General features: G+C 40.6%; 1 protein-coding gene across 4 annotated transcripts in view; it reads left to right on the top strand.

The window, feature by feature from the left end:
* SH3D19 (SH3 domain containing 19) overlaps positions 1–15,631 on the top strand; it is a 571,044-nt gene that overhangs the window by 103,294 nt on the left and 452,119 nt on the right. The gene's annotated exons all lie outside the window — the stretch shown is intronic.

Below are 15,631 nucleotides of genomic sequence, written 5' to 3'. Positions count from 1 at the left end.
AAATGCTTTTATATTATACATGAGACTGGACAGCCTTTATCATTTGCATTTGTTTTCAAGAGCCAAATAGTTTTTATACTAAGTTCACAGCAATGTAGACTTGCCAATTTCTTGTAATAAGAATGCATGGATAGTCTTTCTTGAGTTCTTCAATGCCGCCTCCTTCAACATTGTCCTCCTCCAAAACACACTAAAAGTTCTTAAAACACCCTTGCACTGGGATATCTGCCACGACTCACTCCTGCCAGCACAGAGGGAGCTGCCAAGCATGGTCTTCCTCCAGCAGATAAGCCAGGCGTGTAGTGTGTGCCAAGAATTGAGAATGTCTCTGAATGTGTGCGTGTGTTCGTAAGCATATGTGGTGAGAACGTTACAGTGTGTGTGATTGCGTGTGTGTATTTGCCTGGGAATTGACCTCCTAAAAGTGGTTGTATCAATGTGTGGTCTTGGCATGCCATGGCGAATTGGCTGTTTATAACATAATTACCTCTTGAGGGTGGGCATTCGTGGAGGCATGCTGGCTGACCATGCTATAAAAAAAGCCTGACCTATTTTGGATATTGTGCTTGTACTAATATATTGTCTGCATTCTTGGCAACATCCTGGAAAGGCATGGTACAATAGTGACACAGTACACCTATTTTGGGCATTCTTAGTGGCATTCTGGCTATTGCTAGCATATTATTGCCCCCTTCTTGAAATTTTGAGGGCTTTCTTTGTGAAATTCTCACTACCACTAGCATAATAGTAACAACACTTTGGCATACAGTGCGCGTTCTAGGCAACATTCTGGTCATTCGTGTCATAGCAGTCACCTATTCTTGGCCTATCCTATTTTGGGTATGTTTGGTGACACTGGCTATTCCTTCCATACTAGAGTTCGTTCTTAAAGTATTGTGCATGTTCCTGACACAATTGTGAATGCTCGCTACCTAATCGTAGCCCTTGTACATATTTCCCAACCATGAATTTATCGCAGCCATTCATCACAGTATTCTGGCTTTCCTTGGAAAAATGGTGGTGAAAATCCCTGCTATGTAGCGGACATCCTTGGTATTTGATGATTGTGATAAAATGGTGTAAATGCAGGTGTGTAAAAATGTCTAGTTGTTCCAGGGACTGGATGCTTCAGAAATCTACGTGTCTCTTTTTGTGACATGTTTTAAGGTGGCAACTTATGCCAGGATTCTCCTTCTATCAAAGCTCTGATAATAACCTCTCTGATTTTGCCAGGGCTCATCATGTTTTGAATTCCAGCAAGGTTCTAATTGTGCCATCTTTCTGTAGATACACAAACAGATGATGGAAGCCCTCAGGACACAGTAGTTCCAGGGTTGACATTCCCTGTGAGTCCATGCACACCCACAAACCTACGTGTTTAAGGGTATTAAGCAACTCCTCTCCAATCTCTTCCAACATTAGAAAAAGTTGGAAATGTACTTCTCCCACAGGGAGAAATAAAACATTTTTCAAGGCGAGAAAAGAACGGGGGAAGGGAAAGTGAATTTGAAACTGCTCTGCAGGTTTTCACTTGAGCAATACGTGTGTATTTATTTATTTATTTATTTTTTGTAAAATTTTTATTTTGCAATGAAAAAAAAGGACAAGAAAATACATTATACCACACCGGGGCGTCACAGGTGGTCCCACACAGTGGGAAATAAAGCAAATCAACACGGAATCAGCGCTACAGTGCTAAAGAGAGACCAGGCAATAAGCTCGTACAATCGTAGGAAGGAGGTAGCCGTATAAATTGCCCCATAGAAGCAGAGTCCTTGCGAAATCGAATAGTCCTTTCCTGCTGGTCTACTAATAGTCCAAGAGGCACAAAAATGCACCGTCCGCTGATAGTAGGTGCCCCGGATGCGGCACCGAAAGGAAAGAAACCCAACGCCCCTTCCCCCCCCCCCCCCCTTCCCCCCCGTGACGGCGATACACACACACCTCACTCATTCATCAGACACTCTAAAGTTGAAAGAGATGTAAAGACCGCAATGACGCTGGGCAAACTGCTGAAGGCAGGCCAGAAGATAGAAAGGTCACCAAGGGGCCCCATATGTGCTTAAAGTTTTTATAATTACCGAGGAAGATGTCCGCCATTCTTTCCAGGCTCAGAAGCCTCCAAAGCCGAGCGTGCCAAAGAGAGATCGCCGGTGCCTCCTTCCGTTTCCAAGCTGCCGCCAGCGTAAGCTTGGCTGCACCCAGGCAGAGCCATAGGATCTTCTTATCCGCGCGTGTATTTATTTATTTGTAGGTTTTATATAGCGCTGGTTAGACCAGAAGGTATCAGAGCACTTTACATATAATGTAGGATCATTTGAATGAAGTACATGCATAAATACAGACAAAGAAAATCATTTGTCCGAGTACAAGACGTAGTAGACAGATGAAACAATAAATTGACCTCTGCAACGGGTTAAATCAGATTGGGTGTGAGCTTTGGGAACATAGCTCAGTTTGCATGCGCATTAGAGTATTTGCTGAGCAGTAGGTATTCAAGGTCCAGTTTGAAGCCGAAAAATGAGGGGTTGCTGCACAGGTCTCTATGGAGTGAGTTCCAGATCCTGGGAGCATTTCCAGAAAATGAGCACCTGGGAGGATTTCTTTTTACTTTTGGGAGGCTTTAAAAAAAGTTAGTTGTAGCTTCTTTGAGACATGACTCTTCCAGCTTTTGGAAGTTTGTTATCTAGATAGTTAGGGTTATGTGTGTGAAGGGCTTTGTGGGTGATGCAAGCAATCTTGTAGATACATCTTCCTTCGATGGGGAGCCAATTGAGGATCTTGAGGGCTGGTGTGATGTGCTCAACCCGTTTAAAACCTGTTAGGAGCCGGTCTGCCATGTTGAGAACTGACCTTAAGGGGACAAGGTGAATTTTCAGAGTTGCTGTGATGTTGGCATTACCATAATCCAGTTCTGACTGGACTAGTGATTGCACTAGCATCTTATAATCTTCAGGGGGAGTACACGGTTGGATTTTCTTGATGTGTTTTAGTGTGCTCCTTTGGCTGGGTTGTTGATGTGGTCCTTCATTGACATGTTTTTTTTCCAGGGTGATGCCCAAGGACTTTTTACGGAGTTGGACAATGTTAGCGAACAATTTAGGGCATCCAAATTCTTGAGCCAGACTTGGATTGGTAGAGGGTTGTTTTTAGGGGAGATAAGTAGTAGTTCAGTTTTGTTGGCGTTCAGCTTTAAGTGGTTGGTGCTAAGCCAAGTTTGTATCTAGATTAGTGTGGCACTCTGATGTAGGATAACACTGGGTGATTTAATTTTGTGATAGAGTTGGGTGTCATCTGTATATAGGTGAAATTTGACCCCTGCTTGGTTCTGGATAACAGTAAGGGGTTCCATGAAGAGATTGAAGAGGAATGGGGTGAAAGTTGAAACTTGGGGTACACCATGAGGAACTAGTGTAGGTTTCGAGAGACAGTTGTTGATTTTTATTTGTTGCGAGCGATGTTGCAGGTAAGATGTGAACCATCTTTTGACTATGCCATTGGTGTATATTTGCTCATGTGGAAATTGAAATCAAAAACGTTTTCTAGGATTATGGATTCTGAACCTCGTGATGTAAGTTGTGAATTTCTCAAAGTCGTAACTCCTCACCAGTGCAAGGACAGAGACTTGAGAGTACACTTTCATGACTTCCAGAACCTTAACTTATTTTCGTGTGCATGTAATGAGTTTACACAGATTATCCATTATGATTTATCTTTTTAAATATCGGCATGCGTCAAACACATCTACTCAATGATGCCTCCAAGATATGGTATTTAAAGTTGAACAGTAGAATGGCAAAAACTTTTTTGTCAAGTTGCAGTTTTCTTGTGTTCATTTTATTTATACAGTAATCTTTCTTTAATGGTTCTACATGAACTTTAATATAATCTGAGGGCAAACTGGTAGCATTGTAAGTAGCCTCAAATTGTTAATTCTTTTTAACATGTGCACATGTTTTCATATTGGAACCACAATGCAAGCTAAGCTCACTGCATTTCATTAGAGCAGTGATTCCCAACCGGTGGTCCGAAGACCACTGGGGGTCCGCGAAGCTTCCGTAGCTGGTCCGCTAAGCTTCCTTAGGTGGTCCGCGACAACTTAGAAATTTATAATATTAAAAGATTAATAATGTGTATATAAATAAAGAAACAAAATGTATAATTGAAAATGTTAAAACATATGTAAATGTGAAGGAATTTTAAATTGGATGCTACAAATTAAATTAGTATCCTCAGATTGATTTGTGGGAGCAGTGCAGGTGCATCAAACAGAATATAGAATGGGCAAAGAGTGACTTCAATTGCATTTAGAAAAGCTCCAACCATTCTAATAAAATGTTAATTTTTTTATTTTTTATTTATGTGTTTGCGAATTAAATAAAATGTGTCATCTTTTGTGCATTTGTTTGATGAATGTTTTTTTCTGTATTTTTGTGTATTGTTTTGCCGTTCAAATTATCGACATTGCTTAGGCCGGGATCCCCGGCTTCCAGCAATGACTCAGTTGGGGATCCCGGATTCAAAAAATGTTTCTGTGGGGGTCCGTGGATTCCAGTAATGATTAAGTAGGGGTCCCCAGAAGTCAAAAGGTTGAGAACGACTGCATTAGAGCATGCCACATCAGTAAAGACTAGGCATTAATGAATCATATATACAACTCTGAAAAATTTCTGCAAAAGGCCTTAGTGGCTGGCAATCCACTTTCACAGATTCATACTGACGTGCTGCAAACAGGTTTGTGCTTCACTGTGTATGGATTATATGTCCATTGGAAAACAATAACATAAAAACCTGTTATTCTTGACACCGAACAAAATGTCATGGGTATTAAGAATTAGAAATCCAAGCCCCTAATGAAAGGCAGATTTGTTCATGCTTGATATTAGTGCATAACAGTACATGGTGAAAGAGACATGGTGATAATTGGGGACCAAACCTGCATTAACAAAAAAATTAAATACTAGCAGATAAGCATATTGATTTTTAATGAAAATTACAATCTTTTGCTTCAAGGAATACCTCTTACTTGTCTAAAATGGGCCTTGTATTTGACAAGCTGATGTTTTATACAAATTAATTGACTTTCAGAAATTAATTTAAAGCTGATAGTTAAGTAGTAGTTCATGGTGAGCTCTCAAAGTTAATGCTGCTACTGGTTTTGTTGGTATCAGAGGTTACTTAGTTCTCTGGCTATTACATAATCGCTTGTGTGGAGGCATTTTTCAATCTACATTGACAGGGCTTCATATGATATCAATCATAATCTATGACTTAGAATCTACTTGGATTGTGCAGGATTGAAAAATGAAGTGAAGAAAGACTGTATGCCCAATTAAAAATGGACCTTGTTAAACTGCATTATAAGATTTTTTAACTGCATGTAATACAAATATCTTCGGATTATTTGCAGGACAATAGTGAGAAACACTGATGTGCAACCATTTCTTCAAACATTTATTGGAAAGGTGAGCCCCACCACTATTAGCGACAGTTCCTAGCACCTAAACAAAATTATAAGAATGGGTCACTATTGCTACCGCAGAAACTCTCAATTTCTAAGTAGTTCATTTTAAAATTGTGCAGTAAAGTGTGTCTTGTTTGCTATCAACACTCAGTCAACTTGAAGCAGATATTAATACCCCACCACTTTCACCATTCCCTACTGCTTCCATGACTTCCACATAAACACCAGCATCCTTCCCGTATCACCTCAACGTAAATAACCTGTGTCTCACCCTTTCTTCAGATCTCCGCCTAAAGATCTACCCATCAGTTCACTGTTGTTTGTGGCCATTTCAATGTCATCTCAACACCCCAACATCAGAATCTTCCACATGTGCCAGTTCCCTTTGGAATATCTTGTCTCTTCACATGCCACGCGAACACATGCTGCCTTAGCTGCAGAGCAGTCCCTAAAGCATGGCCAATTACTCTTCCCCATTCCTAGTAATGCAACTGTATTTCTGCCCCTGTGGGGTGGGTAGATTGAGGTGCTTCCTCAGTCTCCTCACACCAGGGGTGGGGAATTGAAAACACTGCTGGACACTTGGCATATGTTCTTTTATTATCAAAAGAGGTGGGGCATCAGCATACACTGGCATCTGGCTACCAACTTCCTATGCCCTAGAGGGTGTCATAGAGTGAAGTGGCGTAAAGTACAGTGGTGCAGAGTAGATTGGCATAGGGTGCATTGGTTAGTGTAGAGTCCATTAGCATAGAGAACAGTGATGTAGAGTAGAGTGGTGCAGAGTAGATTGCAGTGGTGTGAAGTTGAGTGGCACAGAGTGTAATAAAATGAAGTGGCGTAGAGTAGATTGTTTCAGACTAGAGGGCAGTGGCATAGAGTGGAGTGGGTACAGAGTGCAGAAGTGAGGAGTGCTGTGGTGCAGACTAGATTAGAGTGGCATAAAGTGGAGTGATTCAGAGTAGAGTGTAGTGGCATAGAGAAGAGTGGTGTGGAGTTCAATGACGAAGAGTGCAGGCTTACAGGGTAGAGTGTCGTAGAGTGCAGTGGTGCAGAGTAGATTAGAGTGGCTTACAGTGGCTTGGCGAAGAGTGCAGTGACTTAGAGTAGGGTGGTGCAGTGGTGAAGAGTGCAGTGGTGCATAGTACAGCGGGGTAGAGTGCACTGGCCTAGAGTAGAGTGGTGTAGAGTAGATAGGCATAGAGTGCAGTGTCATAGAGTGCAGTGGTGCACTGATTGTAGTTGGGTAGAGTTGCACAGAGTAGAGTGTCGTAGAGTTCAGTGGCAGAGAGTGCAGTGTTGCAGAATAGTGTTGTAGAGTGCAGTGATGTAGAGTAAAGTCATGTACAATGCAGTGGTATAGAGTGGTGCAGAGTAAAGTGATGTAGAAAGCTATGGTGTGGAGAGAGTAGAGTGGCCTAGAGTGTTGCAGAGTAAAGTATTGTGGCGTACAGTGCAGTGGCGTAGGGTGTATTGTTTTTTAGTAAAGTGGCGTGTAGTGCAGTGGGGTGGAGTGGACTTGTTCAGGATAGATTGCAGTGGTGCTGAGTGGAATTATGCTGAGCGGAATAGAGTGGCGTAGACTTCAGTCGCATAGAGTGGATTGGCGAGTGCAGTGTCATAGAATAGATTCTTTCAGAGTAAGTGGCATAGAACCGCAGTGGCATAGAGTGGATTGACATAGACTGCAGGGATGAAGAGTGCAGTGGTGCATTGTAGAGCATTGTGGGGTAGAGTGCATTGGCTTAGAGTAGAGTGGTGTAGAGTAGAGAGATGTCGAGTGAATTGGCATAGAGTAGTGCACAGTAGAGTGCAGTGACGCAGTGCAGAGCGGCATAGAGTGGTTTAGTGTGGAGTGGTACAGATTTGTGTGCAGTGGCATGGAGTAGTCCAGAGTAGAGTTTTATGGTGTGTTAGTGCACTGCCATTACAGACAACACATCTTCAATTGAAATGACCGTTACATTTGCACAATCATACAGTTTTATTGATTAATGTATACAGCGCACAAACAATAATGTGTGCAAATGTCATAATCTAGTGTATTGATTTGTTTTGATCGTACTAAAATATTTGTTTCCACCACACTTCAAATTTCCCAAAAATGTGCTTCATTTGTGCTTTCCATATTCTGTATTATCATCAGAGTTCATTTACAAACCTTCAATTTCTGTTTTGTGCTAGGAAAAAAATAACAATGTACAGCACACCCAGCCAGCATGATTGTCACATAAATCCTCTCACTTTGAAAGCAAAGAAAAAATTAAACACCAAGCTCCCTGGAAGACAGAGCCTGATATTTTACCACTGTCTCTGAATGCACATCAAATGTGAAAAGATAAGAACAAGATTTAAAGGCCTGTTTGCAGAAATTCTGTACTGATGGGAAAATACAGTAAATAGAGTTTGGACCAGGAAAGGTACAAACTTAAGCTGGACAACCTAAAACATATAGAGCCAGCAATAGAAAGCAAACAAATGTGAGTTACAAACCACAACGCCAATGGTAAGCAATGGGCAGAATGCATTTCCAGGGAAGCTTTCCAAATGTCCCGAAGATGTCGTTGGAAAACCAGACAGGTGGGACACGACATAAAAAATAATTATTCGCTGCAGGTGGTGTGAGCCCTCCGTTATTCAGGGTTAATAACGCAAACTTTTAAATATCGAGCAAAAATCGTAATTAATGTCCTAATGCCATATTTGGTAAATATTCAACTTAAAAATGAGTCTACGCATTGTAAGTAAGTGAATAATGCAATGTTTCTTTCTTTCCTGCAAACATGATGGCTAGAACATGTTTTCAGTCTGATCAATATGCTTTTGTAGTTTGTGAAAGGTTAGAAATCAATGAACATATTGTCCAATAATCAATGCTGTCTTCAAACACGGTGATATCAATTGTTAAAACCTCTCCAGGTAATGATCTCTCTTAACTGTTGATAACCACATGCAGACAAGTGGTTTACATAAGGCTCTCTCTTTCCATAGGCAGATGTTTACCCTTCACAGTGCATTGACAGACATTTGCAAATAGATTAAACATGCTGTTGATTAACCTGAGCTTTCTTAAGGGGATGGTTTCTTGTTTAATTCCTAAAGATGCTTTTCAAAATATTCGAAGCAACTTACTTTGTGATGCCAAAAATAAGAGTCACTGGGTATTACTTTTAAGTAGCATATCATTAATCTTATCTCCATTTACACAAGGAAATTGTTGCCTTTCATTACTTATGTACTTTAAAGTCTAGTGTGTATCTGCTTCTCTTTAAAAATAAAGACAGCATTCTAGTGTAAGTACTGTCTAGGCTTGTGTGTATATATGGGTTTGTATTTGTAAAGCGTGAACCTAGCTCCAGTGGTTGCCACAGCACAACGAAAGTGGGGGAGGGGCAGAGGAATTGAGAGTTAAAAAAAAAAAACGTAACCTCTCACTGCCCCGACACATACAGCCGCCTTGGTGCTTCACTCCCGGCAGTCTCTGGGAAGGCACAGACTGCCCGGCCAATCCAGACGCTGCTCTCAGAGCAGCACCAGGATTGGTCTGAGAGACCTGGTGTTCTGCTCAGACACTGCCTCAGAGCCTACAGCTTTCCTACAACCCGACTGTGAACACAGCTGGGTTGGAGAAGTAGAAGTGTGCATTTCTGTTTGGTCGGCCTAAGTCGGCTGGCCAAACTTACATGCGTACTTCTAAATGCCCACCACTCCTGCCTGTCATGGCCCGGCTCCTCTCTGACCTGCACACACCATCAGTCGGAGCCCCTCTCAGAAAAATAAAATTATATTATTGTTTTTAAATCTTTTTATTTTTTTGTGACGGACTCTCACCAGTGAGGAGACGCTCCTCCGCCATTACGGAGGAGCCGCCCCTGCCTAGCTCCACATCAGTGGAGTGCTGAACAGGGCAAATGGCCCCCTATAAGATACAGTCGCTAGTGAACGTCATGGGTAAACTACTTGGTCAAGGGTCGTGCTCCTTGAAAAGGCATGTTCATATGAAAACACTCAACCAGACGCTGTGATAAAAGGTGTCATCACTCAGGCGTCCTTCAGCTTCCTTCATTTACAGCATTCTACAAAGTACTAAAATGGAGCACTTTTTTTCAAAGAAAATATTCTCGTGAAACAGAGCAAAAATGGAATTAAGAACCACAAACAACTAAAGCCATGGCCGTCAAATAAACAGTGTCCCAAACGAAATGCTGCTGCAGTTGACCCATTCTCTGGCAAAACTTTTACTCAATTCAACAGCAGGACACGTGGTGTCAGTTATTCAAATGATTGCACTTTTGAAGCCTTTATATAGACTTCTTGCTTACGCTTGACAGCAACTTCGGTCCAGTCTAAAAGAGTGCTTTCAATACCACAACATTTTCAGCATCAATCTGTTGTGTGCTACCATGTGTCTGTCCACATAGGTGTCTATGAAAATGTAACTGCCTCTTCTAGTTACAATATGTGCCTGCGTGTGTATGGGTGTGGGCGTGTACTCACGCATCTTGATATTGTCTGAATGTATATAGGTGCTTGTATGTGTGTCATCCAAACTTAACACAAACATACAGCATTACAACAAAGAGTATGTGCAACTAAACCAAGCCGCGCCTTTTGAGTTTGCCAGTTCTTATCTCTTTGAGTCTTCAGTTTCCTAGCACAATAAATGACCATCATTTATTTGTGTTTTGGGCAGTGTAAGAGAAAGTGTCTACATCTCACAGATCAATGTTTGCAGAGTCTGACTAAAATTTCCCGCCATCTCTAACCCAGACACGCCTCTTGTGATTCCTCTGAGCACTTGGCCCCTCAAATAACTTCAAGTCTTTCCAACTAGGCCTCCCATACACACATCTCTCAAAATTGTCCTAAATAATTTCTCTTTAAAATATGCCCTCCCTCCTACAAAACCTCTGTTGCTGCCTCTATACTATAGAAAGTGTCTGCTCAACCTCTTACACTCCATGGTTCTCCTCCCATTTGTTTCCTAAATTCTTGCTTATTGTCATTTCTTTAACAGACTCACACTGTGCCTAACCATGAGTGTCCTGTGTCATCTGGATTCCTTAGAATGTACTTAGTCAAGACCATTATAGTTGCTGCAGCCTCCTGGCTCTTGGTCTGCCTTTCTGACTTATCCTCCTGGCTCTACTGCAGCCCAATGCACACCGTAATACGGTAACTCCCAGGCTTTCCCCTGCGCATCCTCCTCTTGTCCATATAAACAGACTTTCTTGGTCACAGTTTTTATACCATCTCTAAAATGTTCTTTAACCACATATTTACACACTAAACCCATCCTCACGAGATGGACTGACTCTCTGCTGGTCATTATTCGATAGCTGCTTACTGCTTGATTCTAAAGCATGAAAGACTAACAGCATCTACTTAATTTCATCCAACATACCCAACCCAATACAATCTCTTTTTACCCAACAATATATTCCCTTCGCTCAATACTACCATGGTCAGAAGACCACTTGGGGTGGTGAATTCGTGACAAAAGCAGTCAATTAATCCATCAAAACAAGGAGGTTCATTTTAACAGTGACCTGATGCCCACCTGGCCAACATCTGCAAAATCCTCCACACTCCATTATCTGTGCAAACACCCTAATGCACTAGTTCTCTGCAGTAAATAGGAAAATCACTCTATTTAGTTACCTTCCACCTCTTCAGTCTTTCCAGAACCTCTCCTTCTTCTCCATGCAAAGATCACTTAAGCTTACCTACAGTGTACAATATGTCTGCATACAGATCTTTTCTTTAGTGTTTGTCTCCCCTCTATAACCTCGCCTCTCTGCTTCCCCATGCATTCTGCAGATTATTTTCATTTGCATCCTGCCACCCTTTTCATTCTCTGCCCCTCACCATCTTAAATTTCCAGTCTGCTGACTCAGGCAGGATTCAGTTCTATTCCCCCTAGAATCATTTCATTGTAACATATGCTACACTACTATCTTGAGCACCTTTAAAATTAGCAATAAGCACCAGCACTTTCAAATATTAGTTGCTCCATCCTCAGTGGCTCCAAAATATCTATGGAGTGGATTATCATCCGGCTCTAATCTTCAGTGCTGCACGTAGGCCTATCTATACATGTCGCTGGAAGGTAACAGATTGCTTTACACAAGAACCAGACGTTACATATTTTTTAGGCGCAGGCTGGGTAGGTGATTTATCCAGAATCACAGGGTTTTGAGCCTAGGTTGGATTTGAACCTGATTCCCATTTCCAAAGCTTTAGGCCTCGTTCCTCCCTTGCAGCGTCTTGTAATGTCTCACTCACCACTTTGTCCCAGATGTCCTGTTTTTTGTGTTAAATGTGAGAGATAACCTGCACTCCTTAAAAACTTCAACAATCACTGAATCTTAAGTGCTCAAACATAATCTGGGTGCTGTCCCCACTCCCGACTAGCTCCTGTCTGGTTTAAAACTAGAAATGAAGAACAGAAACTGTTTGTTAGGGACGCACTTTCCACCTGGCCTTACGGTGCTAACTGTAATGATGACTCTTACTCGTTTATATACACAATGCAATTCTTCCAATGCAATCCACATTTATAACTCAAAGCAATGTAACATGAAACATTCCATATTCAAAATCAGGATGCTTCCTTTCTTGTCTTTTATTCTTGAAACTTTATATTGATTCCTTATCATGACGTAGAAGACGTTCCATACATGAGAATCATAGCGTGTTCACTACTCCCAATGCATTTCGGTTAGTACCTTCATCAGGGGATTAGTAAAAACAATGGAAACATTCCTTGTTGTCAAACAAATTATAACTCATTGCTATTTTTACATAAGTCTATTAGGGACAGACCCTACCGCTCTCCCCGAGCATGTGGTAATGATTATTTATCGTGCTCACTGAACAAAGAATTCAACCTGATTTAGCGTGATTAAGATGCCGTAATCAAAAAGCCTCATGGTGTGTGCCAAAAAACTCATGCTGAGTGACTTGCTTCCTAAACAGTGCCCTTCAACCCTGTGCTCCTTGTGGGCGCTTGCTAATACTCAAACACTCACCTGTAGTGAGACACTTAACAATCATGATATCCAAACGGCAAAAGGTGCCTGTATTTAAAAAAAAAATAAACATTTGTGTATAATATACTGTCGCACTACTTGCTATGCAAAAATAAATAGACCGATGTGTGTTCAACTAATAACCACCTACTTTAGTCCGCTGCCTGCAGTTCTCTTTGAAAGTAAACTCTTGACGACTCTATGCAAAGTATTCTACAAAAAAACGACGGACGAAAAACGGTCCATTAGCCATTACCGTGTTCTGATTCTAACTTTACAAAACATGAAGCGCTACAACTTTTGACTCCTACTTTACCTTGGTCATGAACGCCAACTTTTCCTCGTTGTTTGCCACGCGTTAGTGTGTACGTCTGCGCATGTGCATCCACTTCATGAATGATTTGTAACGTTGCCTCCCTCGGGGCGCATTTGTTTAAAATAGTTCTGTAAACAAAAATAGAAAACAGACTATGTGTTCTGTGACTCTTTCTACGTGCTCCAGTGTACTAAATGTTAAGAATTGAAAACACTTTATTTAACCTTCTGCAACTACACACTATTTACTTTTCCACTCTAATGTAGATGTGGCAAAGATAGCATGTGAATCCTTACTTAACCGCTATAAATTAAATCACTACAGTTGAAATACCACATCTTGATATATCTAACTTAATGCTAATTGAAAAAATAAGAATGAAAATAAAAATTAGACTAAACACACAAACACACCATTTATAAATGTGTATAAATGACCTACGAATATGTAATATTCCCCCCTTTCCAATCCCCTTGTAAACTCGTTGTTCAGTGACCCTGACAAATGACTTAATTTTTATTTAAAATTGCGCAAAGTATACACTAGTGCAATCACAATTTACAGACTGTCATTCATAAAAAACATAACATCTCGATTTTGTCATTCAGTTCACTTGGTACAAAGGTCTTTAAAAAGCGTATCCAAAATGTCTCACTTTGGGATCGGTATCTAGTGCCATCAACATGTTCAGACTCCAACACTTTTTCCGAAATCAGGAACCGTAATTGCGGTATAGTATGTTTCATTTCACCCCAATGTACAGCCTCTTATTAGAGCTCGGAGGATTTGTTCAGATGTGGTTCAAAGTAATAAGGAAATAGAAATTCTATTTCAGGAATACAGACAAAGAGGTTACCCAAGCAAAGTATTAGAAACAGCACAGCAGAAAGTAAGTCAGTTACAACGTGTTCATCTGTTAAGAAAAGTGATAAAACCTCCACTAAGGAGGGAATTCTTTGTGCTCAAATACTCAACAGTGGCTCCAGCGTTAAAGAAAAGTGTCTTGAAACGTTGGGAGATCATAGAGCAAAAAGCAGATTTTAGACAGGTTTTCATGAACAGACCGATTTTTGCTCATGCTCGATCTAAGAATTTCAAAGAGATTTTGAAGAAAAGACATGGAACTCGTCCAGACAAAGGTGATAATGGCATGATGAAATGTCATAATTGCGGACATTGTGGAAATGTTATGGTGTGAGATTCTTTCACACATCCTCACACAGCGAAGATTATAAAACTCAGACACACAGCCGACTGTAATTCTAACATGGTGGTGTATGCAATTAAGTGCCCATGCGATTTGGTATACGTGGGGCGTACCACTAGAAAAGTTAAAGTCTGAGTGACGGAGCATAAAAGTATGATTAGAACAGCAAACCCTAAATCATGTTTGGCTGTCAATTGGGGTGAAATGAAACATACTATACCGCAATTACGGTTCACGATTTTGGAAAAAGTGTTGGAGTCTGAACATGTTGATGCCACTAGATACCTATCTCAAAGAGAGACATTCTGGATACACTTTTTAAAGACCTTGGTACCAAGTGGGCTGAATGACAAAATCGAAATGTTTTTATGAATAAAGTTTACAAGGGGGTTGGAAAGGGGGAATATTACATATTTGTAGGTTATTTATACACATTTAGTGGTGTGTTTAGTCCAATTCTTATTTTCATTCTTATTTTTTCGATTGGCATTAAGTTGGATTGGCATTAAGTAGCGCTTCATGTTTGGTAAAGTTAGAATCAGAACACGGTAATGGCTAATGGACCGTTTTTCGTCTGTCGTTTTTTTGTAGAATACTTTGCATAGAGTCGCCGAGAGTTTATTTTCAAAGAGAACTGCAGGCAGTACGTGGTTATTATTAGTTAAACACACATCGGTCTATTATTTATTATTGCATAGCAAGTAGTGCGACAGTATATTATACACAAATGTTTATTTATTTTTTTAAATTACAGGCACTGGTTGTCATTTGGATATCATGATTGTTTAGTATCTCATTAAAGGTGAGTGTTTGAGTATTAGCAAGCGCCGACATGGAGCACAGGGTTGAAGGGCACTGTTTAGGAAGCACGTCACTCAGCATGAGTTTTTTGTCACACACCATGAGGCTTTTTGATCACGGCATCTTAATCACACTATATCGGGTTGAATTCTTTGTTCAGTGAGCACGATAAATAATCACTCCCACACGCTCGGGGAGGGCGGTAGGGTCTGTCCCTAATAGACTTATGTAAACATAGCAATGAGTTATAATTTGTTTGACAACAAGGAATGTTTCCATTGTTTTTAGTAACCCCCTGATGAAGGTACTAACCGAAATGCATTGGGATTAGTGAACGCGCTAAGATTCTCATGTATGGAACGTCTTCTACGTCATGATAAGGAATCAATATAAAGTGTCAAGAATAAAAGACAAGAAAGGAAGCATCCTGATTTTGATTTTGTATATGAAATGTTTCATGTTACATTGCTTTGAGTTATAAATGTGGATTGCATTGGAAGAATTTCATTCTGTATATAAACGAGTAAGTGTCATCATTACAGTTAGAACCGTAAGGGCAGGTGGAAAGTGCGTCCCTAACAAACAATTACTGTTCTTCATTTCAGTTTTTTTTGTTACCATATACAGCTATATTCTCGTGGGTCTTCTTTTACATTATTTGTACAATAATTCTGCCTAAAGTGCTCAACTAACAAATGATCAGAAACCATATATTCATGTAGCTTTTAAAAAAAAAAACAAATCGCTAAACATGTTCCCTTACAGTCACGCCTGAGTTTGCAGTAAAAGACGTAGTGGTTACAAAGGCAGTG

Source organism: Lissotriton vulgaris, chromosome 3_1 (assembly GCF_964263255.1).
Source record: "Lissotriton vulgaris chromosome 3_1, aLisVul1.2, whole genome shotgun sequence".
NCBI lineage: Eukaryota > Metazoa > Chordata > Amphibia > Caudata > Salamandridae > Lissotriton > Lissotriton vulgaris.
The sequence above is the reverse complement of the archived record's forward strand: the minus strand, read 5'-3'. Positions and strand labels throughout refer to the sequence as shown.